This window comes from Eretmochelys imbricata, chromosome 7 (assembly GCF_965152235.1).
Source record: "Eretmochelys imbricata isolate rEreImb1 chromosome 7, rEreImb1.hap1, whole genome shotgun sequence".
Taxonomy (NCBI): domain Eukaryota; kingdom Metazoa; phylum Chordata; order Testudines; family Cheloniidae; genus Eretmochelys; species Eretmochelys imbricata.
This window is the reverse complement of record NC_135578.1, coordinates 66,613,789-66,641,731: the sequence shown is the minus strand read 5'-3', so window position 1 is coordinate 66,641,731 and position 27,943 is coordinate 66,613,789. Positions and strand designations below refer to the sequence as shown.

Here is a 27,943-nt window from a genome sequence, read left to right as displayed (position 1 = left end):
TAGGAAGAACAAGGAGTTATGTTAGAAGGTTCATGTCACTGCTCAAAATATAGTCACATCCCATCAACGGAGGTGCTCCCCCCTGTTCACTGACATTAGTGGATGTAAGTGACTCACTTATTGTGGTCACCCCAGAGGAAGTGCTTTCATAACAGACTTAAATGATGAGAGTGCAGTGGTTGGCAGATAAAGGTTGGAAGGGCATTTCATTTATTGGAGGCTGGATAGCCATCTGTCTTGGATGGTTTAGACACAGCAAACCCTGCATCTTGGCAGGGAGTTAGACTAGATGACCCTTGCTGTCCCTTCTCACCCTATGATTCATACAGAGTAGCATGAACAATGGCATGGAGACACTTGTAGTAGAAACAGATTAAGGTATCAAGGCTCATGTTGCTGGCAGAGCAGAGGGAGTAAAGACAACACAGTCAGACTAGGTGAAATACATAGGAAAGTGTCAAAGTGACATAAGACCTTTAAAGCAAGGGCAAGCCCTTTAAATCAGAGGTGATGGAGAAAACAGAGCCAGTGGAGTTATTCAAAGATGATGATAATAAGTGGCCAGATCAGTAGGCAATTTTACAAGCTGCATTTTTTATGGCTGAGAGGGGATGATGTGGATGTCTGAAACACCAAAGATCAGGAGGTTGCAGTAATCAAGATATAAGATGATCAGTGCATGGATGAAAGATGGTCTGGATAGAGCTACAGAGTAAAAAAATAAAATCTCGTTAGAAAGCGCTGTGGCAAAGTGTATTCACAGATGGCACAGCTGGAAGACTTGTTCAGTTTAACAGATTGGGATGCAGGTAGGGACTAGCAGGTTGATGCTCCACCCAGATAATACCTAAGTAGTTCTTATAAATGGTGAGATAGCAACTGGAAAGGTTGGAGATTATAGTCTCATTCCGGATATCAAAAGCTTGTCCATTTGTTATAAGAACTCTCTATTTATGGGTCTTGTTGGATTTCCATATGCTGTTGGATGACCAGATAGGATCACTTGCCAGGAGTGTCACTGGCAGTTGCCAAGGAAGCTGAAACACTTCCCTTTGAATGAAGACCATGCTTTTGTGACTCAAGGTTGGATTATTCCAATGTATTCCACATGGGATTATATGTCTGGACTATTCAGAAGCTTCAGCAAGTGCAGAGAAGGGTTGCACTACGTGATACTCCGCATGGAACACATTACACCAGTGCTCTGTGAACGGTATGGGCTACTGTTACAGATTGATTGATGTAATTCATAGCACATGTCAATATTAAGAATGAAAAAACTGCATGGGAGATTTACCAAAAGTGGCACTGCCAACCAAATTGGTCTGTGAACGGTTGTATCTGAAATATCTTATCAAGTCTTTGAAAGGCAGCTACTCATCACTGTCTAGGGTTTTCTCTTCACAATGGACAATCTCCTATAAGGTAGAGAATGAAACTGTTTTACTAATGTCTATTGTGTGTCTCTGTCTCCAGAAAAGAGTTTGGAAAAACTTGTTCCGTTTAAAAAATGTAATAAGCATGTCCAGGGGGGAAATTGAGGTTTTGTTGGTATCTGGACAGTAATTGATGCTGACAGTCAGGCCAGACTGGTGAGAGAGGGGATTGCTTTCAAGAGATGTAAGCAATTCACTTTTTTCCTCACTCGAAGATAAGACAACCTTATCCTGCTTATGAGAAGTGTAAATCTAGAGATATTAAGCAAACTATTTATTTTGTTTTAATTCCACCTCCTCTCAAATAAATCTTACTTTTGCTAAGATTACTGTTGAATGGGTAATTTCATGTAATTGCCCCCAATGAGAAAAGCGAGTACTCCATCTCCTCTAAAGAGATGCCGAGGAGCAGGGTCAGCTTGAAAGGATTAAATTTTTATCAGTAAATATTGGTAAATGTAGATTTCACCATGCACACACAAACCTACGAAAAATATTTTGATCGATAATAGTAATTTGCACAAAGACAAATGCTCCTTGAGATTATATTAGAGTTTAAGGATTTTTACTTTGTATATTTTGACAATTTATGCTTTAACGTTTATAAACCTATAACTTCTTGAATCTCAATATCTGTTATTAAATAATTATTGTCTGACTCCCCCATAATTTCCAGAAACTGTGAAAATTTAAACTTGAAAAAATATTTTAAAATGCTTAACAATAAAAATTTGATAGCTATCAAAATTATAAAAAAAATAAAAATTGAATTCTGCCAAGTCTACCTATAACCCACCCCCTTGGGTCTCAATCAAGGCATACAGACAAACGTGTCCTCTCCCAGCGATTTGGTTTGCCATCAGTCTGCAACAGGAGAACACAAGGGGAAAACCCAAAAACACCAAGAGATTTTGCAGTGGTGTTAGTCACAGCTCCCTGCTGATTACCATGTCACAATTAAGGTGTTGGTTTTATCCAACAAAACCTTAAACAGTTTGGGCTCTGTCTATTGTAAAGGCCTCCTCTTTTCATGGCAGTTGTGATCAATGCTAAGGTAATCAAGCTCTTATTCCCTTTGTGTAAATGAGAGGGGGATGAGGATACTGCTCTCTTCAAATGGGCCTTGGCTCTGGAAATTAATTTCCTTTTTGATCCATCAGAGCCTTTTTTGATAACTTTTAGGGCCCATTTGTCCTTCCGGTCTTTCCTGGGAGATGTGATTTTGAAGAATTGACAGCTGGGAGAGTTGACTGTTGGCTTTGAGTCAATATGTAAATGTTTTTGCCCAATTACTGTTTTACAATATCGGACACAATGCTTGACAGAGTTATGAGCCCATTTAAAATTATTTAAAGGAAGAAAGATACAAACTTCCCAACATCATTTGTTTAATAATATTGCCCACCTCTCAAATCTTCTCCTTTTCCCAGACCCTAATGCACTCTAGACCCACGGGTTATTACAATTGTATCATGTCCTACAGGAAAGCACACAACATGTTCATTAATAGAACATGTACACTTTAAGAAGTGGCAATAAACCAATAACTACAGACTGACTCTTGTTCCTCTAGGACAGCGGTCCCCAAACCTTAGAGGATCGCACCCCTGCTTACTCCAGCAGGGCCGCAGCTCGGGGGGCGGACGGGGAGATGGACAGGTGTAAAGGGCTGCAGCTGGGGATGGGTCTGGGTCTGGGAGCGGGGCCATGGCCAGAGGCAAGGCTGGCACGGGGCCGTGGGTGGATCTATGCCGAGGCTGGGGATGAAGCCAGGTGCAGGAGCAAGGGGGTGCACCCCACACTTTGGGGATCTCTGCTGAAGGTGACACTTCAGAAGACTACCCCAAAACTTCCCCACCAACTCAAAAAGCAATCACATTCTGCTAAATATGATGTGGAGCCAAAACTAACTTGTGGTTCTTGCCATCCGTGTGTACCCTGTACAGAAAAGTCACTCCTCTCAGCCTTTCCTGCTCTTTCCCACTGAAAAATTAAGAGCTTAAAGCAGCACAAAGTTATGTTTTATTCTAAAAGGGCCTATGGCGAAATAAAAAAAAATTGTCTGGAGAAGGGATGTTTGAGGAAAGGCCCAGTAACTACTGAGAGTGCTTAAATCATAGAACTGACAGACTGAAAAGAGAAGCTCTAGACAAGTGGTTTCCAATCACTGCTACACAGATACTTAGGCTTCTTCTGATTAGTGCTCTATGCTTCCCCATCCCCACCTTAATGATCTGCTTCTGTGCTAGGTCACCCCAGCGCCATCTCCCAGTTCAGCTGTTTATACTCTTCCCCACAATGGCACATGGGATTCCCACAATCATGGTATGGAACAGTCCAAGCTCATTTGTGCGTGACATAACTGAATGGAAGGTGGTGGGCACTGGCTGAGAAAGTTAAGCAGAAAAGCTATGAACCAATGCTCAGTGTAGTATGTCATGAGGTACTTGTACTGCTACTGATTTTGCCACTGGACAAAAGTTATATAGGGGAGTGTTTCCAAAAGGCACAAAGGCACCAAATTCCCACTGAAAATCTATGGCAGCCAGGGGCCTAAAGCCTACCTGTGTCTTTGAAAATCTCCCCCTTTGTGACTTGCAATTCTCTGCAGAGAATTGCAACAGCTTTTCAGTAGCAATTAAAGTGCCTTTCTCTCTTCAAGGAGAATTCTACAGGATAGATGAGGAAGAGGACCAACACTTCAGAAAAACAAACCAAACAACCATGTGATGGCTGGAACCCTAGAATTTCCATCTTTTATTTGGATTTCTGAAAGATAAAATGTACAAGGTACATGTTCATTAAAAACTCCACAAAGTATGTAAGTAACACATGTTTTGGACTGACCAATGTCACGTCCAAAGATGTTTTCTGGAGCAGAAAGCTTGCTTTCATACCATGGTGATGGGAAACCTTAGAAAAAGATAGATTACATTGGAAAATCCACCCAGGTTTTGTCTCCCTGACACAGGGAGGGAGCATGCATGGCACTCTTCGAAAAATTGTACAAGCACCAGTGACTCAAGTGGCCAGGTTATATGTTTCTGCTTTGCCTTGGGTAATGTTTCTTGAAAATCTTTGCACACAATAACCTGTTTATTACACACTAGTTTTTATGTGGAATTGAATAAATTAAGGATTTTTCACCCAGCTGAGATTTACTCAAATTAACTTCTCCGTTATCTCTCCATTTCCCATTTCATAAAATGGGCTCCTTTTGGAGGAGAAAATAAAACAAGCAATAATATAGGTCAGGTGAGAAGTAAAACAAGTGGTACACAAATCTATGTCTTGGTAAGAAGATAATCCCAGAAGGTCTGCTTGTTACTCTAAGAGCTGATTTCTCCAATTGGCTGGGGTAGGTATTGTCCCTAGACCCACTCTGGAATGATGATCTCAGGAGAAAGGAATCATCACCATCAGTTCCAAGAAGAGAATCAACACACCAGAAAGCATGCTCCTCTCAGTGCTTTTCCTTTTATACTGTGATATATTTATACCCAGGAGAATGCTGCTCACGTGCAGCATCTGCTCTGGTCAGGGAGGCCCCTGCTGTTACCCAGTTTTACAACTGAGGCACAGGGAAGTCTTATGCTGGCTAAAATCTTCCCACATATTCTATAACCACAAGACAACACATGAGCCAAGGAAGGTTGTGTTGTTTTAAAAAGTGTTCCTCAAATCCTGATTAAGCACCCTTCACATCACACATACATAAGCAATAATAAATGCTTTTCATCCCTAGATCTCTCAGTAGTTTACCAAGGAGATCTGTATCATTATCCCCATCTTATACCTAGGGCAAAAAAGTGACTTGACCAAGTTTACCCAGCAAACCAGTGGCAGGAGCTGGAATCCAAAGCCGATGCCCAGCACTCTATCCATTAGAAGACACTGCCTCTCCTACCAACATACATTTATATGGTGATCTGTCCATAGAGGAGCCTTGCAAAATTCTATTTGTCTAGTAATACATAATTAGTCATTTACATAATCATCATGTTCCCCCACCTTGGGTGGGCAAGCAGATTTTGTCCCTGGGCGTTCATTATAATTTTACAAGGCAGCCGTAGAGTAGGCTTCCAGGATTTTACGAACAATGGTGCTTTATTTTAGCTCATCGCTTTTCCAGTCTCTGCCGCCTCACTCCGTGTTTTAGACAGTAATCTCCTTAAGGCGCAGCCCATGTGTCTATGTTCTATAAAGTGTTGTGTACATTTATGGCAAATATAAAGGTTTAATTAAATACATGACAATGAAAACAAGATGAGAAAGGGGTGCTGCCCTCATGCTGGGTGCAGCCCAGCTCCTCAGGACATGGAAAAGGAATGCTCCAATAAGAAATGCTGGAACACTGGTCTAGTGGTTAAACATTGGATTGAGAAAAAGGAGACCAATGGTGCATTCTTGGGTCTGTCACTGACCAGCTGTGTGACCTTGGTCAAATCAATGGATCTCTCTGTTCCTGTTTCTACTCCCAGCTTTTGTGTGACTTGTCTATTTGCACTGAGAGTCTTTTTGAACAGGGACTGTCTCTTACTACGTCTGTACAGTGCCTAGTAAACACAATGTGGGGCTCCCAATCAGTGTTCCCTCAAATTTTTTACATCATCACCTTCATATTGGTGGGGGTGGAGCTGAGGTGTTCGGAGTATGGAAGGGGCTCAGGGTTGGGGAAGAGGGTGGGGATGCAGGCTCTGGCTGGGGATGAGGAGATCGGGGTGCAGGAGGAGGCTCAGGGCTGGGCTGCGGAGGGGTGAGGGCTCCAGCTAGGGGCAAAGGCTCTCTGGCGTGGGGCCGGGGGGGTTCAGGGTGAGAGAAAGGGCTCAGGGCTGGGGTGCAGATGAGGGGTTTGGGAAGCAGACTGCCCAGGGGCTGCAGTGGGGAGAGAGGACTCCCCCAGCTGTCTCTTGCACCAGCAGCTCAGGGCTGGAGGAGAGGCACTTCTCCCCGGCTGCAGCAGCTCCAGCGGACCTGGTCCAGGCTGAGGGAGGGGCTCCTCTCCCCAGGCCGCAGCAAGCCCGGGGCAGCTCCACGCTGAGGCCGGCAGGGAGGGACGCCTCTCCCTGCCATGGCCAGGGCTGGATTAACTCTCCTGTGGGCCTGGGTTTATCAGATTTTATGGGGCCCCTGTATACAAGTCTTTTTTCTAATTTAAAACAAAATGATCACAATTATGGCATCGAGGCTATTAATTCTATACTAAACTTGCCTTTTAATTAACATAAAGCCATTCTGTGGTTACATTTCAGTCTTAACACATGTAAAATATAGTTAAGTTAATTCAAAATAGTCTACTTCATACCTTAGAACAGCTATTATATTAGCTTCTTTCTGGGAGGGAGTTTGGGTGCAGAAGGGGACTCCAGGCTGGGGCAGAGTGTTGGGGTGCAGCAGAGGGTGAGGGATGCGGGCTCTGGGAGGGAGTTTGGTGCAGGAGGGAATTCTGACCTGGGGCAGGGTTTGGGGTGCAGGATGGGGTGCGAGGTGTAGGCTCCAGCTGGGAGGCGCTTACCACAGGAGACTCCCAGGCAGCAGTGCAACACGGCTCAGGCAGGCTGCCTACCTGCCTGCCATAGCCCCACACCGCTCCCAGAAGCACCCGGCTGCTGACACGTTTCTGCACGCCCCTTGGGGGAGCAGGACAGTATGTCTCCGTGTGCTGCCCGTGCCCGCAAGCGCCTGGCCAATGGGAGCTGCAGGGATGGTACTGGAGGCGGAGAAAGCGCACAGACCCTCCTTCTGCCTTCACCACCCCCACCAGGGGCCGCACAGACGTGCCAGCAGCCAGCCACTTCCGGTGTGGGGCCATGGCATGCAAGCAGCCTTGCTGTGCCACTGGACTTTTAGCAGCCCGGAGATCACAATCGACCGACAGAGACTCCAGGATCGACCAGTCTATTGCAATCAACAGGTTGGTGATCACTGAATTGTACATAATTATGGATTTATTTTTGCGGGGCCGCCCCTTAGCCCAAGGTCCTGTGCTGCAGCCCCTAAAGCCCCTGCATTAATCGGGCCCTGGCAGCTCTGTGCTGGGGTCGGCAGGGAGGAGCGCCTCTCCCCACCACAGCCCTGAGCCCCTGCGTGGGGCTTAATAGGTAGTTGCGTGGCCGCGCATCTTAGAGGGAACTTAGCTCCCATCTCAACTGGGGATAAGACAATAATAATAATACTATGTAACAACCTTGCCTCTGTTCTTATCACCAAAGACGGCGTTTGAGAAGGGCAGCTACAGCAGAAAGCAGCAATACAGATTAGATGGAAGACCACCAGCGACTGGACAGGCACTCTCTTGACCGTAGCACGGAGAGTGGGAGAGAGCCTCTGTTGTCTCAAACAGCCCCAGGTGGGGCTATACCACACTATACGGGTGCCAAGTATTATTGGTAGGAGTAACATGAACTGTCACCTGACTGGGAGTAAAGGAGAAGTGTAACCACTGCTTCTGTAGAGTTCTCCTTTTGGGGCCCAGAGGAGATGGTAGCAGTAAAAAAAACCCAAGACATTCCACATCCCATTGGCAGCAGCCAATGACTACATGCACATCCCACCAGGCATTTCAGGTGGAATATCTGCAATTCACTTTCCCTCACTGGCACCTGAGGAGGGACTGATAATTACAGTGTGCCGCACTGCAATTTGCCAAATTTGGGGGTTTTTGAAAAAAAAAAAAAAAAAATCAAGCCAAAAAATAGGTGGGTGGGGTGAGGTGGAAGGTTTGACCAGCTATTGAGTTGGTCAGAATTTTTTGATTTTCAAATAAATAAATTCGAAACAATAACAAAACTTAAAAACATTTCATGACACACCCTCCCCCAGCCAAGCATTTCTAATTGTTAATTATTTCTGTTTGAGTAAAGCCTAGAGCCCCCAGTCAAGACTGGGAGTCCATTGTGCAATGCACTGCGCAAGCACATAAAAAGAAACAATCCTTGCTCCAAAGAGTTTATAATCCGAACAGAAAGGACAAAGGTGGGAAGGGAAGGAGAGGCACAGAAAGGTGAAGTAATTTGCCTATAGTCACAGAAGGTCAGTGGCATTGCCAAGAACAAAATCCAGGTCACCTTAGCTCCCAACCCAGTGCCTTTAAATTGCCACAGTACTGGTGTCCCCGTTCATGTACATTTTGCTTATTTCAGGAGCAGGGTATGAGCCATTAAAGCTTTCCATAAATATTTAAAGGAGTTAAAGGAGTTTGTTAAAGCAGTTTGTTAAAACAAAGTGTAATTTGGATGAAGCTGTTGTGTCCCCCATACTATCCTTCTGGGCAGAGGGGAAGGTTCTCAGAGAGCTGAAATCAGCAGACTTGCAGCTCTCTGACTTGGTGAAGATAACGTAGCTGTATGTCAGCAGTGCCTGACAGCTTCCAGAGCCAATACCTCTGACAGATGGGCAGGACCATTTTAGACCTGGACTAGGAGAAGTGACAATGGAACCAAGGCGCCTAAGAGACTTAGACATGTTTTGAAAATGTTACTTGGTATGACTTCAGCCAGTGAGGGAAGAACATTTGCTAGAGTTGTTTCACATGGTTCAGTCATGCCAGTATTAGGGGTGTTTGTGGAACGCAGGAGAATGTTTCTATGTGTTCATAGGGTCTCATAATTATTCAAAACACCTACATTTTCTTGTTTAGATGGACCAACAGATACAGAGGTTAAGTGACGTGCTCAAGGGTACACAGCAAGTCAGTGCAGAACCAAGGTCTAATAACAGAACCCTGCCATCCTGACCCCAAGCCTCCTGCTCTGACTAGTAGAAAATATTTCCTTTAAAAAAATTTACAATTCTAAATATTGAAAATACATCCTAGTACTAGCATTACTCTTTCAATGGCTTACACTAATTGCCCTCATTTTTTCTCCTTATTACTACTACACATTTGTTCCCCATTTCAGAATGCTTGTGATTTTTTCCACAGATTCCTAACTCAAGACAATTTGCTTTTAAAATCCTGACTGTAATCAATACAAATCACTAGCTAAAATCTAGCCAACCTAAACAAAGAGCATGAAATATTTGCTTTACTAAATATCAACATATTAATAAGCAGACAATCTGGTGTAAGCTTTTGGGATTTTTCCTCTTTTTAGGCAAATTGTCAGGGAAAATTAAGTTAAAAAAACTGCAAGCTAGACAAACCAATATACCTCCAGCTATGAAATTCTTACCTTTGAATTACATTCAACCATAGCATTTAAAGGTATTGATTGTACCTAAATTCCCTCCTACACGAAAACGATTAAGAGAAGTTGGAGCGCTGAGAAAAATACTAGTTCCTCAAGAAAATGAAAGACAGCATGAATGGCAAGATCCTGACACCTTCACCCAAGCAGTCATTCACACTAGTAATCCCGTGTTAATGAAACCCTCTGATAAAAAAGGTTTGCAAGTTTGGATTCAAAACGAACCTCTAAGGACAGGTCTACATGGCAATTAGACACAGGGGGCTGGGCAGTGCCAGCTGACTTGGGCTTGTGGGGCTCAGGCTCGAGGGCTCTTTAATTGCAGTGTAGCCCTTTGGGCTGGGGCCGAACTCAGGGACCCTCCCAACTTGCAGGGTCCTAGAACCTGGGCTCAAGCCCCAACCTCGACACTGCAATTAAACATCCTCTTAGCCCAAGCCCTAAAAGCCCAAGTCAGCAGGCACGGCCCCAGCCTCGGGTTTTTAGTTGCAGCGTGGACATCCTGTGAGCCCCATACTTACTCCTGAGCGCTGATATGAATACAACAGAATATCATGCTTCCCGCCCCATTTATTTTATATGTAAGGTGCGTTGGGGGGCGGGGGGGGGAAGCAGGGAGAGTGTTGTATGAAATCCTGCTCCTTCATTAGGATCTATTATCGTAATTTATCTGTGGGATGCGGTCACGCAATTCCCATTACAGCTGATGTGACCTATGCACAGAGGGGGGAAAAACAGACATGGGAGCATGCAAGTGATGCCACACCGGGCAATTCTAACTCACAGGGGATGACATTTCTGATGGCTATTGGCAGATGCCCTTGGCTCTTCATCAAGGCTCCCATCATTATTAACACATTGCTTGATCTCTTTAACATGCTCAATCATTGCCCAGATTTTAACTAATGCCAGGTCTACCATGGGAAGAGCTGGGGGGTGTGAGGTAAACGTGGTACTTGGATCAGCCAATGTGGTGAAGGACCAGACTCCTGAGATACCAAAACCCCTTGGAAAAGGGTCCCCTGTTCTTTACAAACAACTTTCACCTCAGACCTGACAAACTCACGACAGCAGACACACGTCTTTCAGATATTTATCCATAAAGGGTAACATGTAAGGTATCTACAGAAAGCTCATAACTTGTCAAGATTCATAATCATTGTGAGATGTCTGTATGAATAATATTTAAGGAATAATGTCTTTCAATATAAAGTGTGCTTTATGGACTTTGAAGTAACTGCAAACAATCAAAACCACTTGAAGGTAAAAAAGGAACTTTGCAAGACAGGGGTTCACCTTCTGTTAATGGGAACATAAGGCTGTTTTCAGTATAACACAGAGGGGGGAGAAGGCCACTGAATCCTTTCACTGAAGAGCCATCTTGGGGAGCAAGGTGTTCTCATAAAAAATTGTATCCTAGTTCTTGAGAAACCAGCCAGCTCTGTAACAGAATGAACTTGATGGGGAAAACCTACTTTATTAGATAGGAAAGGTAACTATTAATAAAGTATAGATGCAGGTTCGCCTTTTGATTTTGTTTTGTATTGTAAACATTTGTTTCCATCACTCTCTCCTGTTTCTAGTTAAATCTTTATTGTTTCTTAAATAAACTGACTTTTGTTTTATAAATAAGTGCTCACAGGCACTGTGTGGTTCACAGGAGCGGTGGTCTAAAGTAAAACCAGTAAACTAGGGTATGCTGCACCTCGGGGAGCAGATGATCTGGGATCTCTGTGAGTAGCCAGTATCAAGGGCTAGATAGCACAAGGGAACGATTCAAAGGCACTTGGGGATGGGGGTGCTCCTATTCTTAACCTGCAAGGCGAAGGTAGGGCTGGCATAGCCCAGAGGAGAGTACGTGAGCAGCTGAAAGGCTGGTGGTGTCAGGGATCTGACATCCAGTCAGACACAGGCAAGACTCCCTCATGCTTGGGAGAGGGGGTAACAAGGTGACCCACAGTCCTGGCTGCCCCAAGAACTGTCGCAGTCCCCATTTTATTAGGAGGTCATGGAGTTAATTGGTAGGATAGCCTGGAATAGAATTCAAGTCACCTAATTCCCCATCCTGTGCTATTATTCAGGTTGAACATCACTGCTTCCCTCCTTTAGGGCTCACCTCTGCCTAGTGCTGAGTACCTCCTGCAAGGTGCCATGTGCTCTCAACATCCATTGACTTCCAGAGCAGCAGTCAGGTCACACAGGCATTGTTCAGTACCTTGCAGAGCCAGGCACCACATTAGTATCTGAGCCAATCCACTCTCTCTCTATCTTGCTGGCACTCGTATCACAATTCACATTACTACTGCTTGGCACTTAAAATAGCACTTCATATTTTCAAAGCTCTGTACAAGCATTAACTTGAAACTAGCCCCATGTATGTACTAATATCAAACTCAGGACCAGCCCTCACCCAGCACAGCTAGTAACAACATAGAGTTTCCTCTGCAATCCAGAGGAATAGATATTTAGCAGAAATAGAAGTCCTAGACAGACTTTGCATAAAGATAGGTCTGATCAGTGGCAGAGAAGATTAGAGAGTTCCCGCCATGTGTCAATAATTACAAAAGAACAAAAGGCATCTGAAGTAAACATTGCTTCCAGGAAATTGGCAAGTACCAAGTGTGGTGTCCCTGAACTCTCAAAATCCCCAAAATTTTCTTTTCCTTTTTATACTAGATCTGAGCAGCCAGAGACAAAACATAGCATCCACACTCTCCTGTGTGCAAGTGAGCTACTTAGAAGGGGAATCAAAATGGATGTGGAAACATAACCCAGGCACTTTTGTAACTTCTTCAAAAAGAGAAAGTTTTACCTTTGCACTGTTCAGCATTTAGGAATAAACTATGTGTCTGGTTTGAGTCACTGGTCGGACACTGCTGACAAGACGTGTAATTTGACGACAAATGGATCTTGTAGAGCAAATTGCTCGCACTCCCTCTGCAAAAAAAAAAATTAAGAGGAAAAGCAGATTTTTCACACAAAGTAAAAAAATGAGGCTTTGCTTGAGAAAAGTGACAGAAAAAGCTAGAGTTGTTCTCTCAAAAGAGAGAGATCTGTTTGGAAGTAGATTACACGTCATCCTCTTATGCAGATAATCTATGTTTTCATTGAGCAACTCATTTGTGCTGCAAGCACTTTTGCATGAATTGAAAGAAACTTTGATTTATCCAACTTGCCAGGTTTTGTTTAAGGAAAACAAAGCCATATCTTGCCTGTGAAGATGACAGTCACTATGACAGGGAAAGGCCAGTATTTTAGCTGAATATACAAAGCCCTTGCTGTCTGTCTTTCTCTCCTCCCTTTCCCCCCTCCCCCAATCACCAACCCAGCTTCAGAATGATCTCACGTAGCATTGGTTGCAGCAGCCACTCCCAGCGCTGCACTCTGACCTGCTGTAAAGTTCTTTACTAGCTATGAATTACTTAGTAGATTCCTTACTGAGACTGTGTCTGCACACACATCTGTATTTCCACTTTACACAAGACTTGCAAAATAAAAAAAATCACTGAGTGATGTGGCAAAGGCTGCTTTTAAATTAACTCTCCCCCCGAAAAGCTTACAGAAAATAATTTAAACTCAACAGTCCTTAGAAATCATCTGTATGAGTTAGTGCATGTTTGTTAATTCAGAACTTCTTCTACACAGTCTAATATTTAATGTTGATTTCATATACAGAGGCCTCCATTAAAATCTGTACAGTTTTACTTTTCACAAGATTGATGCTGCCAGAGTATTTCCTGTACTTGGTATAAGGAATACCACTGCAATGTTAATTCCCTGCAAACAGCAACTGCACAGCTTTTAATGGGGAGCACTGGCAGTCATACAAGGTTTTAACCAATTCATGCATACCCAGGTCACTTATATATCAATTATGTAGAAAACCCTTTTTATGCACCAAGCCAGAGTAAATTAGATCCATTCAACATTGAGGTTAATAATTACTAGTTATGGGGGAGAAAAAGAAGCGGAGAACTGGACTAAAGGTCACAAAATGATGTTGCACCTGGCTAGTGTGGTGACACAGAAATCATATAGTTTCCCCTAAAACTAGAAATAGTCCACAAAGCCCTGACTGACAATGCTATATGCTCGTAACGTTGTTTCAGACTATTGAAATCAAGACAGAGGATGTAGCGTCTAATGCCTTCCAGTTGAACAGAGGGGGCTGGGGGGACTTTTAATTAATTGAAGCCCGGATTCTCCATCTATGGTCTGAAGGCCACTCTCTCATGAACCACAACTAACTGAGAACACCACCGGAGAAGAAGGAGGTTGGTAATTAGGAGGGGAGATAGGCCAGAGAGGTTGCTCTCTGATGAACTGATCCACAGAATGACAGGTTTCAGAGTAGCAGCAGTGTTAGTCTGTATCCGCAAAAAGAAAAGGAGTACTTGTGGCACCTTAGAGACTAAGAAATTTATTTGCGCATAAGATTTCGTGAGCTACAGCTTACTTCATCGAAAGCTTATGCTCAAATAAATTTATTAGTCTCTAAGGTGTCACAAGTACTCCTTTTCTTGATCCACAGAAGAGGAGGATGACGACAATTTCCCTTTCCTATTACCTAGAACATTCACAAATATTTTAGCTGTGTGATGAAAAAACCAAGCAGGAGGCGGGACCAGGAGAGTCAATGGTTTGGGAATACTTTAAAGAAGAAATAGGCCTACACCCATTGCTAGAACTCTACTGCTCCCTAAACTTTGGATGTTCCTACGTGGAGGTATTTCAGAATTTGAGTTTTGCATCTTTGCCCTCTCTCCCAAATGCAAAACCCAAATCCTGCCACTCCTGAATTCTGGGTGACAGAACAAAAAAAAGCATCCTCTACTGAATCAAGCACATATCTCTTTTAAAAGCCTTTACAAAATGCAAACATCCACAAAATCAGGAGATGCAAAACAACTAACATTGATCTTAATCTCCACTGGAGGTCAGAGGAAACACCCTCAGTTTTAATTTACAACAAGTGAAGCATCCAGAATGTTACACCACCAGAGCTCCTCATTTTAAATCGGCCATGCTATTGCTGTTTGCATTAGAATTGAAAGAAAAAGGCATTGAGACATATCGGAATGAGCATGGGGTGGAAGCTAGAAGTTCCCTATCTCAAAGGCCTGCTTCTTCAGTAGACGTGACCAAGTCAATCAACCTCTCTGCCTCAGTCTTCCCCTATATAAAATGGGAGTGATAAGCTTTACCACATCGGGACTTTGGGAGGAATAATTAACAAACATCTGCAAAGTACTTTTAAAAAATGTTAAGCACTACATAAATGCTAAGTATTTCACATTATAATTATTTAAAATGCTAAATGGTTTAATTTTAATAGGGGAGAACGTACAACTACAAAGAAATTTGAAATTTCTTTTTTTCCACTTGCACAACGGTCAAAGAAAATCCTAGCCAGAGTTAACTCTCTTACTGCTCTACCAACCAGGATGGAGGAGATGACACACGCGCATGTGCGGTGAGAGGTGGTGGCAAGGGGAGGGGGGAATGAGGAGAATGAACGTTGCTTTCCAAGGACCAGATTGGTTTACCACACTGAGCTGAGTCCTGGACCGCACAGCTGCAAGTTATAAATGTCCAGGGAGGCAAACATGAGTGGCATCCCTTCCAGCCTGCCAAAATTCCAAGCAATTAGAACAGCTAGCACTTTCAGCTCTTTTGCAGGTTGCCTAGATGGAGCCTCAAGAGCAGGGAAGAATGGAGGGAGGGAGCGTTGTTTTAAGAAAATATGTTAAATCAATTTTATTTTTTATTTCCACTGCTGAATATTACTTGGCTCTCTCCACAGCCTTTATGCATGTTTGCCTTACTCAGTAATGCATTTGCCAGAAATCAATATCCTCTTATCCTCACTAACTAGTAGCCAGTGTCATCACCTTTGCAGCTGCCCAGTGCAGTCGGAACAGGAGAACTGGTTTCTTACTTGTCTTATTTCAGACAACTCATAATATTCAACTTAGACACCAGAGATAAATACTCCTATTGCAGCTGGTTGCCAAGAGCTTTTAAATCAAATTCTGTGTCTTTCAAATGCACTTTTCCACTGAGTAAATATGGAGGGGCCATTCCAGGACCTCATTTTAAAAAAATAGCTCATGACCAGAATATGGCGAATTTTAAATTGACCCACCAGGATGGCAAGAGAAGGGTTCTTACCCTTAGGAGATGTGGGAGGAAGGAAGGGCAAAGCAAGATATTTCAAGTGCTCCCATAGAGTACAAATGATAGGAACAACAATTATTATTTGTACAGTAGCAATGCCTAGAGGCCCTGATTGTGCTATGCACTATATATACTTGTAACACTGGGCAGTCCCTAGAGATAACAGCTCACAATCTGAATTGTCAAGAGAAATGGTGAAAGGGGAAATGGAGGCACAAAAAGGTGAAATGGTCCCAAGGTCAGTGATAAAGCCATCAATCAAACCTAGTTGTCCCATATCCCAATCCCATGTCCTAATCACCAAACCATCCCACTCCCTCAGTCATTCATGGTCCCTCAGCTCCAGCATTTCTGACCCCTAATGCAAAAATCAGAGAAAGTCATAGAAATGGGGGTTACAAATTTTATAAAAGCCTATAACTTTTTTCCTCGGCTACAAATCTTCCCAACACATGATCAAATGCTTTCTAGATCAAATTTGTAATAGAATGGTATATCCCCTTTGTATTTTAATCTTGCCTATGCTCTGCATCTTCTGTCTTGTAAAAAAGTGTTAATAACAAGCTATCATTCTAATTCTCTGCAACTCCATGCGCTGGGTATGTCTACGCTAAGGAAGCATAGCTCCATCGTCTAGTAAAGACACAGCCATCAGTATAGGAGCACCACCTTCCCAAGTGACAGCAGCTAGGTCAGTGGAAGCATTCTTCCAGTGACCTAGCTGTGTCTACACTGGGGGTTAGGTTGGCGTAGCTACTTTACTCAGGGATGTGGATTTTTCACACCTGACTGAAACAGCTAAGTCAACCTTAATTTTCAGTGTAGACTAGACCTCTATTTAAAGTTTATCCTCCCAGAGCATTGAAGATGGAGTTATTCCAACACCCATCAGCTGGGTAGCATCTCAAAGCAATTCCAGACCATTGGGACAACAGTCTGACTCAAGGTAAGTTGGGGAGACTTTACCACAAAGCAGTTCAACCCTGGGTGCCTTTTTGAGTGCCTTCAGGCTCCACCATTTGACAATCACTGCATGGAAATGGTATCTATGTGCCAAGGAGAAAAACTGGGGCGCTACCTCAGACACGGCCGCCAGTCCTCTTTTGGAAAGGATAATGCAAAAATACCGCTGTCTGAAAAGCATATGGGATTCTACAATGGAAAATAACAACCTTTAACGATCAGGCAGAAAAAAATCCCAAAATTCCAGACAACCTAATATCTTGCCTCCGGGAAGCATGTGCCACACATCTTGGTATATGCCCCTTGGATTAGTCCAATCAGTGATAGAAAGCCTGTATTGTTAAAAAGTGGGAAGTGAGGGCTATTTCCTCATCAGCACCACTAGATAAACAAATTCTCACCCGAAACACCAGTGACCCAGACACATAAACACTGCCCAATTTAGGGCCAAAATAGCAAGCAGCCAGGAGGCTGAGAGGGAGCTAGTGGATATTTGGGGGGAGGTTGTATAAAACCCAACTCACTTAACACACAGTTGTGTGAAGACTGCATGAGTGCCAGCATGCAATGCTTGATGTTGCCACACACTGCATTATAGAACTGTGTTTGACCCACACACAGTACAGTACAGGCTGCATGGAACCCACACCCATTCAGGATGGTGCTCTGTCTCCCTTTAGTCGTGGCTGGGCCACATATACAAGTTGATGACCCTGCTGCAGCCTTGGTGAAAGGAGCCCTGTCTTTTAACTCAAGCCACAGAGACTCATGCTTTCAGATCCTAAAGGTCCTAGTTTTGATTCCTGCTGCTGACATCACTCGGGGTGCAGCTAATTGGCAACCCCAATAGAACATAAAACCCTCAAGACATTATAAGCTAGTCTGTTTAGACGCTTGCCTCCTTACACTCATCTCTTGGAATTGAACTAATCAGTTGTAACCTTTATATCAGTATTTCATCATACAGATGCTGGAAAGGAAACGTCAGAATGCTGCTGTTGGAAATGCCCCCTACATTTTCCTCCCAAAAGGATTTAGTATTCCAGTCTAATACTTTCTTCTAAATGGGCAAGTGCCAATTTCGACTCTGCTAAGACGAGTACATTTTATATTTGTAATGCTTGGTTGGTAAAAAGAAAAACAATAGGCTTCTTCATGAAACACCAAGGTTGGTAGTACAAAATAGTGAAGCAAGAAGTTGCTTATACCAAAGCTGGATCCGTCATTCTGGTTTTATATTACACCTCTTCAAAACCGTAAAGCTGCCTCTACGGGGAGAGATCCATCATTCAAACAATAGCTTGAAATAAACCACAATCTGATGACTGTCACAGCCCCTTTGACACCGCTGCCTACCATCTCCCAGCGTTTATACACTAATCAGTTTAGTCTTCCCACTTGGATGCGTGTGAGGCAGCTGTTTCTAATGGCTTGTATTTTCTTAAAGCCTCATAGAGCAGACAGCCAGGGCTCTACAATTTCCTATGCTCTCTCGGCACAGACTGCCCCAAAGGAGGAACAAAACAACAAGAAAGAGGGCATGGAAAAAAACCCATTCATTTTCATGCTTCCTGAATCATGGAAAATCTCAGCTCATTTCTAGTTAATGCTCAATTGTTCTTTTCCAGCGTATTAAATAAAAGCCTTTCTACAAATTTGACAGTTATCTATTACTAAAGTTAAAATTCAATTGCAGGTCTCTTCACAAACAGCAAAGAGTTTTCTTTTCTTTTTTAATTAATATATTCAATTTTTAAAAGATCTTGCCAGCAGCTGAAGTTGATGCACTTGAAGTATATGTGTCACTCTTATTTGTAACTTTGTTTTATAAATAAATTATATAAATAGGCTTCTTTGATTGCTCAGAGCATCCAGCATTAAGTACTGGGGCATAGCTTTAGGCATAATTGTACTACTGAATTCATCAGCTGCCTAATTATCATTCATTTTGCATCTATTTCTGCTAATTAAAAAGAGAAAAACTCTTAACAACTTTTACATAAATACGGTATTTGTTCTCTGTAAAGACATGAGGTTAATTTACCAGTGATTAACAGATTATCTAATTTTATAGCTGTCATTCTGCAGAGGCCAGTACCCCACAGCCTTGGCAAAAGGAAGCAAAAAAGGAGAACTGAAGTTCTCTCTCTTGCTATAACCCCCCATTATATCCTACCTAATCTTAAAAAGAAAAGGAGTACTTGTGGCACCTTAGAGACTAACAAATTTATTTGAGCATAAGCTTTCATGAGCTACAGCTCACTTCATCGGATGCACACGAAAGCTTATGCTCAAATAAATTTGTTCATCTCTAAGGTGCCACAAGTACTCCTTTTCTTTTTGCGGATACAGACTAACACGGCTGCTATTCTGATACCTAATCTTAGTCACGCTCATTTGCTGCATCATTTCCAACTTTGGATTGTAAGTGGACCATCACCAGGGACGTTGACCCCAGAGGCTGTCCCAGAGCTAACAGCATGAACCTCCACACCCTGAGCAAAAGACTATTCACATTGAATTAAATGGCTCTTGGATCAAGCCCTAAGGGTCTACATAGCAATTAAACAACCACAGCTGGTCCAGACCATCTGATTCAGGCTCAGGCTGCGGGGTTGTAAAATTTGCTGTGCAGATGTTGAGATTTCATGAGCTCTGGGACCCCACAAGAGGGGAGCGTCTCAGAGCCCACGCTCCAGCCCGAGCCTGAACATCTACACAGCAATTGTTAGCCCTACACTCTGAACCTCAGTTAGATGACCTGGGCCAGCCGTGTCACACCATGGTCTTTAATTCCATTGTAGATGTACCCTAAGTGGCCTACCTGGGAGCTGTAGTAATCTCCTCCCCTGTGGATCAGTAAGAGAGCAGGACACAAACACACTGGGTTCTTTGGAGCAAGGTCTCGTTCTTTCTTTATGTATGTCTACATGGAAAAAGAGAGGGTGTTCTTGACTTGCATTAGCTAACGCATTTTAAAACACCAGTGAAGACATATCACTGCCCGATAGGGCAGCCTGGGCTTGCTTGAATTGGAATTGCTAACTCGAGCTTAAAGACAAGCTGCTGTATCTTCACTGATATTTTAATCCAAGTTATTTAACGTGGATTAAGATAACCTGAGTTAAATTTCCAATTTCAGGAAATCATGGAGAGGGTCAGACAATAATTATTTAATAACAGTAAACACATTCAAAAAGTTAAAGCTTTATAACTGTTAAACACAAATTGTCAACATCACATGTCAGAAGATATAAAATAAATATCCTTCAAACCAAAAACTCTAATACATTCTCAAGAAGCGTTTTTCTTGGTTTGCCTCTCTGTAAATTGTGATGATGTTCATCAATAGAAATATCTTTTTCATTGGTTTGTGTGAAATCGACATTGGCCAACATTTACGGTTAAATGTCTACTTCTTCCAAGCCTGTATATAGATAACAAAGAGTAGCAGCATTCCCATTTTCCCCAGGGGCTGTCCATGATCCTACCTAGCCACTCCAGGCAATGGGAGCTCCAGCCAACCTCACTGGTCTTGGATGGGGACCCAGCAGCACCTTTCCCTGCTGTTCAGTTATCCTCTCCCCACCTCCTCTGATTACTACCCTAGGGCTTGTCTACATTTGCAATTTACAGCGCTGCAACTTTCTCACTCAGGGGAGTGAAAAAACTCCCCCCTGAGCGCAGCAAGTTTCAGAGCTGTAAAGTGCCCGTGTACACAGTGCCCCAGCGCTGGGAGCTATGCCCCTCATGGAAGTACCCCAGCGCTGTGCCGTGACCACACAAGGCACGTTAGCATTGCCAGTGTAGACTAGCCCTTAGCTGCAGCAGCAAGAGCTCCAACTTTGCCTGCCTTCCTGAGGGCTGCCTCTCAGCTGTGCTCAATGGGATGCTCTGACTGAAGCTGAGAAGCAGCTGCTAGCACTTATTTTAGGCTGAGAAGGCTGCAAAGCCTGCACTTCATGCTGGCATAGAGGTCTGTCCCAGTTTGAAGGAGGGGAGAGAGAAATGGAGCAAGAGCACAAAGTGGTCAGCAGTGAGGGTTAATGACCGGGGTGAATAGCCAACGTAACAAGACAATTCTGCTACAAACAATCCAGAGATCTGGGGGCAGGTGGAAGACTATGTGCATTCAGGTGAATTTTAGTTCTCTCTTTCTTTCTGCCTTTTCCTATCGCCATTCTAAGGAAAAAAATAACTTAAAACGCATTCAAGTGCACACAACCCCTTACAATGGTTGGTGGTGAAGACCACCATGCCTTCAACCCAGCACCTCAGCTAACTTGGCAGACTGTCCCTGTCAAAAGACAGCTGTAAGCATTTAAAGCCAATTCCTCCTCTGAGCGGAGAATGCACATAACCTGATGGAAGTGGAGGGAAAAAGGAGAGCTGTCTCAGGTACATACCAAAGCCCTCTAGTCGGCATATGAGCTACCCAGACAAAGGGATCAATACCCAGCCAGCCTCCACCAAAATACAGGGCTTTAAGATGGGCTGAAGGGCATTTAAAGTAGGGAGCCATGCATCAGGATGAAATGAAAAGTGCAGTTAATCCAGGAGGGATGAAGTTAAATTCCAAAACTACAATTCATTGGTACACCCCGCAAAATAATGTTTAAGGGCCAGATCCTGAGCTGTGGTAAGTCAGTGTAGCTCCATTGACTTCAGCTTGCACTAGCTGACAATCTGGCCCTTATTCTTTAAAGACAGACAATGCCAACAAAAGTTCAGGCAAGAACAAACAAGGTTGATCCCACCAACTCAGGTTTTGTGGGCAAGCAGCATTTTAGCTCCCCATAAATCTTCTGTTGGTGCATTAATTATAAATATTACCACTCCAGAACTCCTCCCCTCCCTGCAGGTAGTAGCTGGGTAGCCAAGTTGCTCAGTTCAAGAAACATGGGTAGAAGTTTTCATTAAGATTAGACACTACTACCTAGGGTTAGTCACTCTGTACATCAGAAAAAAGGGGAGGGAGCGTAGACATTCATATATTGACTTCTGAAGGATTCTAGTGGGGATAGATAGTATTTAATTTTTTTTATCTGAACTGAAATTTAAAAAAAAAAATTCCATGAATACCCATTAGAAGAAAAAGAATCCCACCAGACCACAGAGATGTGTAGACTACTATACTATTAACAAACTGTACATGCAAGAGCTAACTGAGCATTCAGGAAGATGTAAAAGATTCATTTCACAACTAGAAGGACAGCCAGTCGTGGGCTAGAAGTCACTAGCCATACATACAGAGTGTTAGATTGAATCATTTCATCCGTTAATAGGTAGCTAAACATTTGGGTTGGCTCTTTTTATTTGCCTAAAGTCTGAACATCCTGTGAGTAGCTATACACAGGAATAAAATGGAAAATGTTGTCAGAGGAAAAATGAATACTCTTCACCAGTATCTGGAGTTCTACTGATTCAAAATAACCCACCCTATTAACTGTGGTGTGTTCATTGTTTGGGTTTGGTTTTAGGGTGGGTTATTTTTTATGTTTTTCTTGAAAAATTAAGAATAAGCTTAAAAATAACGAGATTAAAATGAATAAAAACTGGGTTACATTGTTTGATCTAAGCTAGTCCCTTATATTATAAAACCAAACAAATGAATTGGCTAAGTATTTCTTTACCTCTGAATTTTATTGAAGGAGTTCATGGTATTAAAATGACAAACTAGATCATAGAGTTCAAAAGGCAACATATACTTTATATAAAAATAAAATGTTATCTTCATCCCTATGGTGTACTAAGAGGGCTAGAATAAATTTAGATAAGATGTCTACCAATGGAAACGGGATTTGTGATTACAAAGCCAAATAATGCGACCCAGTTCTGCAGAGACTTACACACGTACAAGTAACTGTATGCACTGTGAGTAGTCCCATTAAAGTCAGTGGATCTAGTCATAGGGGCAGATCCTCAGCTAGTGTAAACTGTCCCAGCTCTACTCAAGTCAATGGAACTGTAACAACTGAAAACAGCTGAGGATCTGGCCTACAGTGCATAAATTTGAGCAGGATCAGAGCTAAGGGTATATATTTGGAAAGGCGATTTGTTATCCCCATGTTTAACCCTACCACTGAAAACTAGCTCACTTTACTAGTCAATGAAACTACGAGCCAAATGAATGTACATAAGCCCATCAAAGCTAAAGAAAGTGGCCTCGTAATTAGGAATTTGATTAAAATATGAAACAAAGCAGTAGGCTCTCTAAAAGAAGTCAGTTTTTTAGACAATATAAAATATAGAAATTATTTCAATGCACCTTCAAATGAACATTGTTAACTGATAGGAAATAATACCTTGTCAGTTAGATATAATTAATACAGTACTAAAATTATTTCAAAAGCCAAAATTAGAAGAGTTAAATTTAGCATTTCATCAATATTTACAGATGAGACAGCGCAAATATTTTGGACCAGATTTATTTACAAGTTTGGAGAACTCTGTATTCCACCATACAGAAAGCTTGTCCATAATTCTGATGATTAAAAAAGCTCTACAATATTTACCAAAACGTAAACTAGCAATGGCTTCAACATCCATTTTATGGATGAAAGAGTAATGACTAAAACCTTAATTGAAGATATACTGCCTACAGTTCTCAGAACAATTAAATATCCTCTACAGACACTACTCTGGAATGATAAGTACACTTTCCTAGATTCTTTTTTCATATCTACAAATGTAAAGTGACATTGGACAATTTATTTTATATGCTGTGTTCTTGTGTTTCATTAAGAAAATTTTCACGTATGTTGTGAACATGCTATACACAGTTATTCAAGTGGTCAGACCTTCATGCCCAATTGTATGTATGTCTGGAATCTATGTAACCATGCTAGAATGAAGAACATAAGGAGAAGTTTTGTCACATGGTTTCATAGTTAGCTAATGAAGCAGCAACATTGACAGTTCTGTGGTAGAATTCTTGAGCAGTATTGTCTAGTGGATAAAGCAATGGCCTATGACTCAGGAGACCTGGACTCTAGTCCCAGCTCAGCCACTGGCCTCCTGAGTGACCCTGGGCAAGTAACTTCACCTCTGGGTCTCAATTTCCTCATCTGTACAATGGGAATACGATGGTTGCCTCCTTTGTAAATGGCTTTTGAGATCTACTAATGGCAAGTGCTATTTTAAAGAGTTATGTATTATTAGCAGTAATCTCATTGTGCCTCAGTTCCTGCAAAATGGGGGAAATATAATCCACTCTCTCTCACTCATCTATTTAGACTGTAAACTCTTTGGAGCACTGACTGCCTCTTAGTACATATTTGTACAGGCCCTAGTATAATGGTGTCCTGACCTCAGCTGGGGCCTTAAGATGCTACTGGAATACAAACAAACACCAAATGCAAAATTGCTGTCCTTTGGAAATATGGCAGATTGCCTAATATGCTTTCTTGATTTAGTTAAAATATTTACTATTTCTAACTGGAAATTATGTGACAAGGCATAAGGTTAAACATATTTTACTCATCTGGCACCCATAGATAGCTACTTAATTTAAAGATTATATGGTGTAATTGTGACTTTACTCAATGACAAGAACAACAGAAAGGAAATTTTGGACACAACTAGCAGGACTTTTGGTTTCTGTCACGTGTGTGTGTGTGTGTGTAAATGATAAAATTATCTGAATGAATGTATTACAAATAATTGACAATTATAGGAGGTACACACATTTATTACTGGCTTTATTATAACTGCATATAATCTGTGCAGGGAGGGGGACTAGATGATCTTTTGAGGTCCTTTCCAGCCGTACATTTCTATGATTCTGTAGCAAATATAAATTGAGATATTTGAATTTATATGTAATTAATCAGAAGTAATAATATTCATGAGCATTTTATTACAATGTTCTTTAATGGACAGAGATCATATTTAATATAACATAATTTGAAATTGAATAATAGTATTGTTAGAACTTATTATGAATGGTGAACAGAACAATTTCTGCCTCAGGAATTATTTCAGTCACATTTTATGTCATAAGATATTCATACACCCCTTTTTGTATTTTTATTACTAAGTTCAATCTATAACATTTTTTAAACAGCCAGGCAAAACCAGAAGCTTGTCAGTGACACAATAAAATACATTCAATGTTGAGTAGTCCTTTTCTCACTAAATTTTGCCGATTACAGAGAAAGGGAGGGGGAGAGAGAGGCACAAACATCTGGAACATCTTCCCCCTTTCTATTAATCAAGAAACCTTCTTAAAACCCTCTTCTTCCACCTCATCCTTCATCTCTCAAATCCAGTCTGCTCCCACTTTCCCCCTCATGTTTTATTCCTTGTATTGCAGCTACCTGAGTTAGTCTGTAAGCTTCTCCGGGTAATAAAGGGGTTTCTTCTGAGTTTGTATAATCTCAATTTGAGAATCTGGCTCATTGAAGTCAGTGGCAAAACTCCATTGACTTCAACAGGGCCAGGATTTCACCCTAAGTTCTCTGTAAATAGTCACTCTCTCTCCTCTCTTGTCATTATTTACAAGTGGCAAAGCCATTCCTGGGTTACGCATGTCTTCCCAAAAGTGGTAACAGAAACCCCCAAAACTTTATAGTAACCCCCCACAGCCCAGTCATCTATGTTGTTAAAATCACTGTCTCCCGCTGAGTTTTCCCATTTGAAGTCTGTTAGGTAGTGGAACAGTTGGGACGGGGGGCTTACGCTGCTGAGCAACATTTGCATTTGCAGCACTAACTCTGTTTTTAGAATCATTTGTAATTTAAGCAACTGTTTGTGAAAGAAAAGAACCATCACAAATGCTTATACCCATAGACTGGTATGTGGAGAGCAAGTACACGCCCACTCCTACACATTCAGTGGGGGGAAGCACAGAGGAGCAATCAGAAAGATGCCAGAGTTGCAAGGGTTAATATATCTGCTCTTTATTTATATACACTGAGAACCAGCAACACTCTTGGCAACATATAGAGTCAGTCTGTGAAAGGCACAGGCATCCATAACCTCTCTTTATATTCCCCTTTTCAAAGCACATTCATGTTTTAATCATTTTGTTTTTAAATTAAGTTCACTCTCAAATATCCCCCCAGCCCCAACACCCTCTCCCCCACCACACACACGCATTCAGCCCTTTATTGCCTGGTTAATATCGTTCATACACAAGGGCAGGCCTGGGAAGCATAATTACATAGTACCTGGCTGTATATGAACACTCCCAGTGATAGGGGGTTCATTGCCAAATCTAATTTGTGAAGAGCACAATTTGCAGCAGATGGATAGAAAAGACCCCGTATGGGGTTGCCTTTCATTCTGCCCACTGGCCTCAGCAAGAAGCCATTCACTGCCTCTTCCCAAGGCTAATGATACAGAGCATTCTGCGCAAGACTGAAATAATCCTCGTCCAAAGATTCCAGCATTAGCCTTCCCTTGCAAAAGGAGCACTGTCATATTATAAGACAGAGAATGGCCGTAACTATCACAGCTATCATCTAAGGAGTTTCAGTGTATAGTATATTAGTCACCTTGCATTCCTTTGCAGCCTCTAATAGCTCTCTTTAGGCATGTCTACACTGCAATTAAAAAACGCTGACTGTCCCGTGCCAGCTTATTTGGGCTCATGGGGCTAAGGGATTGTTTAATTGCAGTGTAGAAATTCAGGGACAGGAGCCCAGGCTCCAGCCCAAGCCGGAAGGTCTACACTGCAATTAAACAACACCTTAGTCAGAGCCCCATGAGCTAGAGTCAGCTGACACAGGCCAGCCATGGGTTTTTAACTTTAAACAAGTCACAGAATGTCTGATGTATGGATACAGTCAGTTCCCAACTGTGTATGTATACACTGAGTGCCCTTACAATTGTATTATTTTAAAAGATTATATGGAAGTTTTGCTAGAACTTTCAAAATGGCCCAACTTTTGCTTCCAATGGATATTTATTTATTCACTTGTGGGATTTTTTGAACCACCACAACCAATTCAAATATTGTACTATTGCCCTTTGTGTCATGCTTCCTTTTGACCTCTTAGCTTCTTCCTCCAATATGCTTGGAACAACCATGTTCCAAATACTTTCCCATTCCTTTAAATGAGTCCTTTAAAAAAAAAATCAGCACATATCCTTTGCAAACACACAATGAAATCACTGACATGTCTGATCCGTTGTCCTGTGTATTTTTTTTCTGCATTCTATTATAAGGAACTTGGGGCAGAAATATGATCTTTACATGCCTTATAAGTCACTGCATACACTTTTTTTCAATTTTAGAATTGCAGAAAAGGGTCCGCAAGCAAAATTCTCCCACCAGTTCCTCTTATTAGTTCTCACTGTTCATACCATGTAAAAGCGGCAAAGAGTCCCGTGGCACCTGACGAGGTGGGTCTTTTTCCTCGAAAGCTTATGCTCCAGTACGTCTGTTAGTCTATAAGGTGCAACAGGACTCTTTGCTGCTTTTACAGATCCAGACTAACATGGCTACCCCTCTGATACTGTTCATACCATGGTTTCTCTACATAAAGAGAAGCCAGATGGGATTCCTGCTTTCCCTCTCTGTGCAGCACACCTTTTGGTGTTTCATTTATACAATGATTGTTAAAAGAGAAAGCGCAGGAAAACTTGTATGGCTCTTGTTTTGACATAAAATTGCCAGGTGGGCCAAATGCACATTTGCTGTGAATCGCCATTTGCTTTTCATAAGTTCAAGCTTCATGATGCTAGACATCAGGGAAACACTTTCATTTAGTAAGTGAGCGGCTTTGTCTGGAAGTATCATTAGCAAAAAGAAACCTATGTTTCCGCTTCACTTTGTCTCATTATCCAAAATACCATGTTCCTTTTTTAGTAAAGTAAGAAGCATTGGCACTCCCAGCAGTCATCCTGCTGCACTCTACCAACTGATTTTTAAGGCTCATGGGGTACCAACAAATATTTAAGCAAACATGGCAACCCCCTTGGGTAGTCATATTAAAAAGTCCTATATTTACTTCTATATTTCAAGCAGCAGAGTGGTTCCCTGCACAATATGCAATACTCCATAACTTGTTGCAGATGAGAGGTAGTCTATTCTTAGAACTCCTGGTACTGGTATACTGTGGTTAAGCAATGTAAGCTGGAAAGGACTCAGTAGCAGGATTCTCTATTGCAGTGTAAGGATGGGTCATTTCAGATTGTCATCCCCAGTGTGTAAAAAAAATTCAGAGACTGGAA

At 42.2% G+C, this 27,943-nt stretch overlaps 1 protein-coding gene across 1 annotated transcript in view; it reads right to left on the bottom strand.

The window, feature by feature from the left end:
• Window positions 1-27,943, bottom strand: part of ZMIZ1 (zinc finger MIZ-type containing 1) — a 403,763-nt gene that overhangs the window by 346,145 nt on the left and 29,675 nt on the right. The window contains 1 exon segment of the mRNA XM_077821484.1: window positions 12,438-12,562. The gene's annotated coding sequence lies outside the window, so the exon portion shown is untranslated.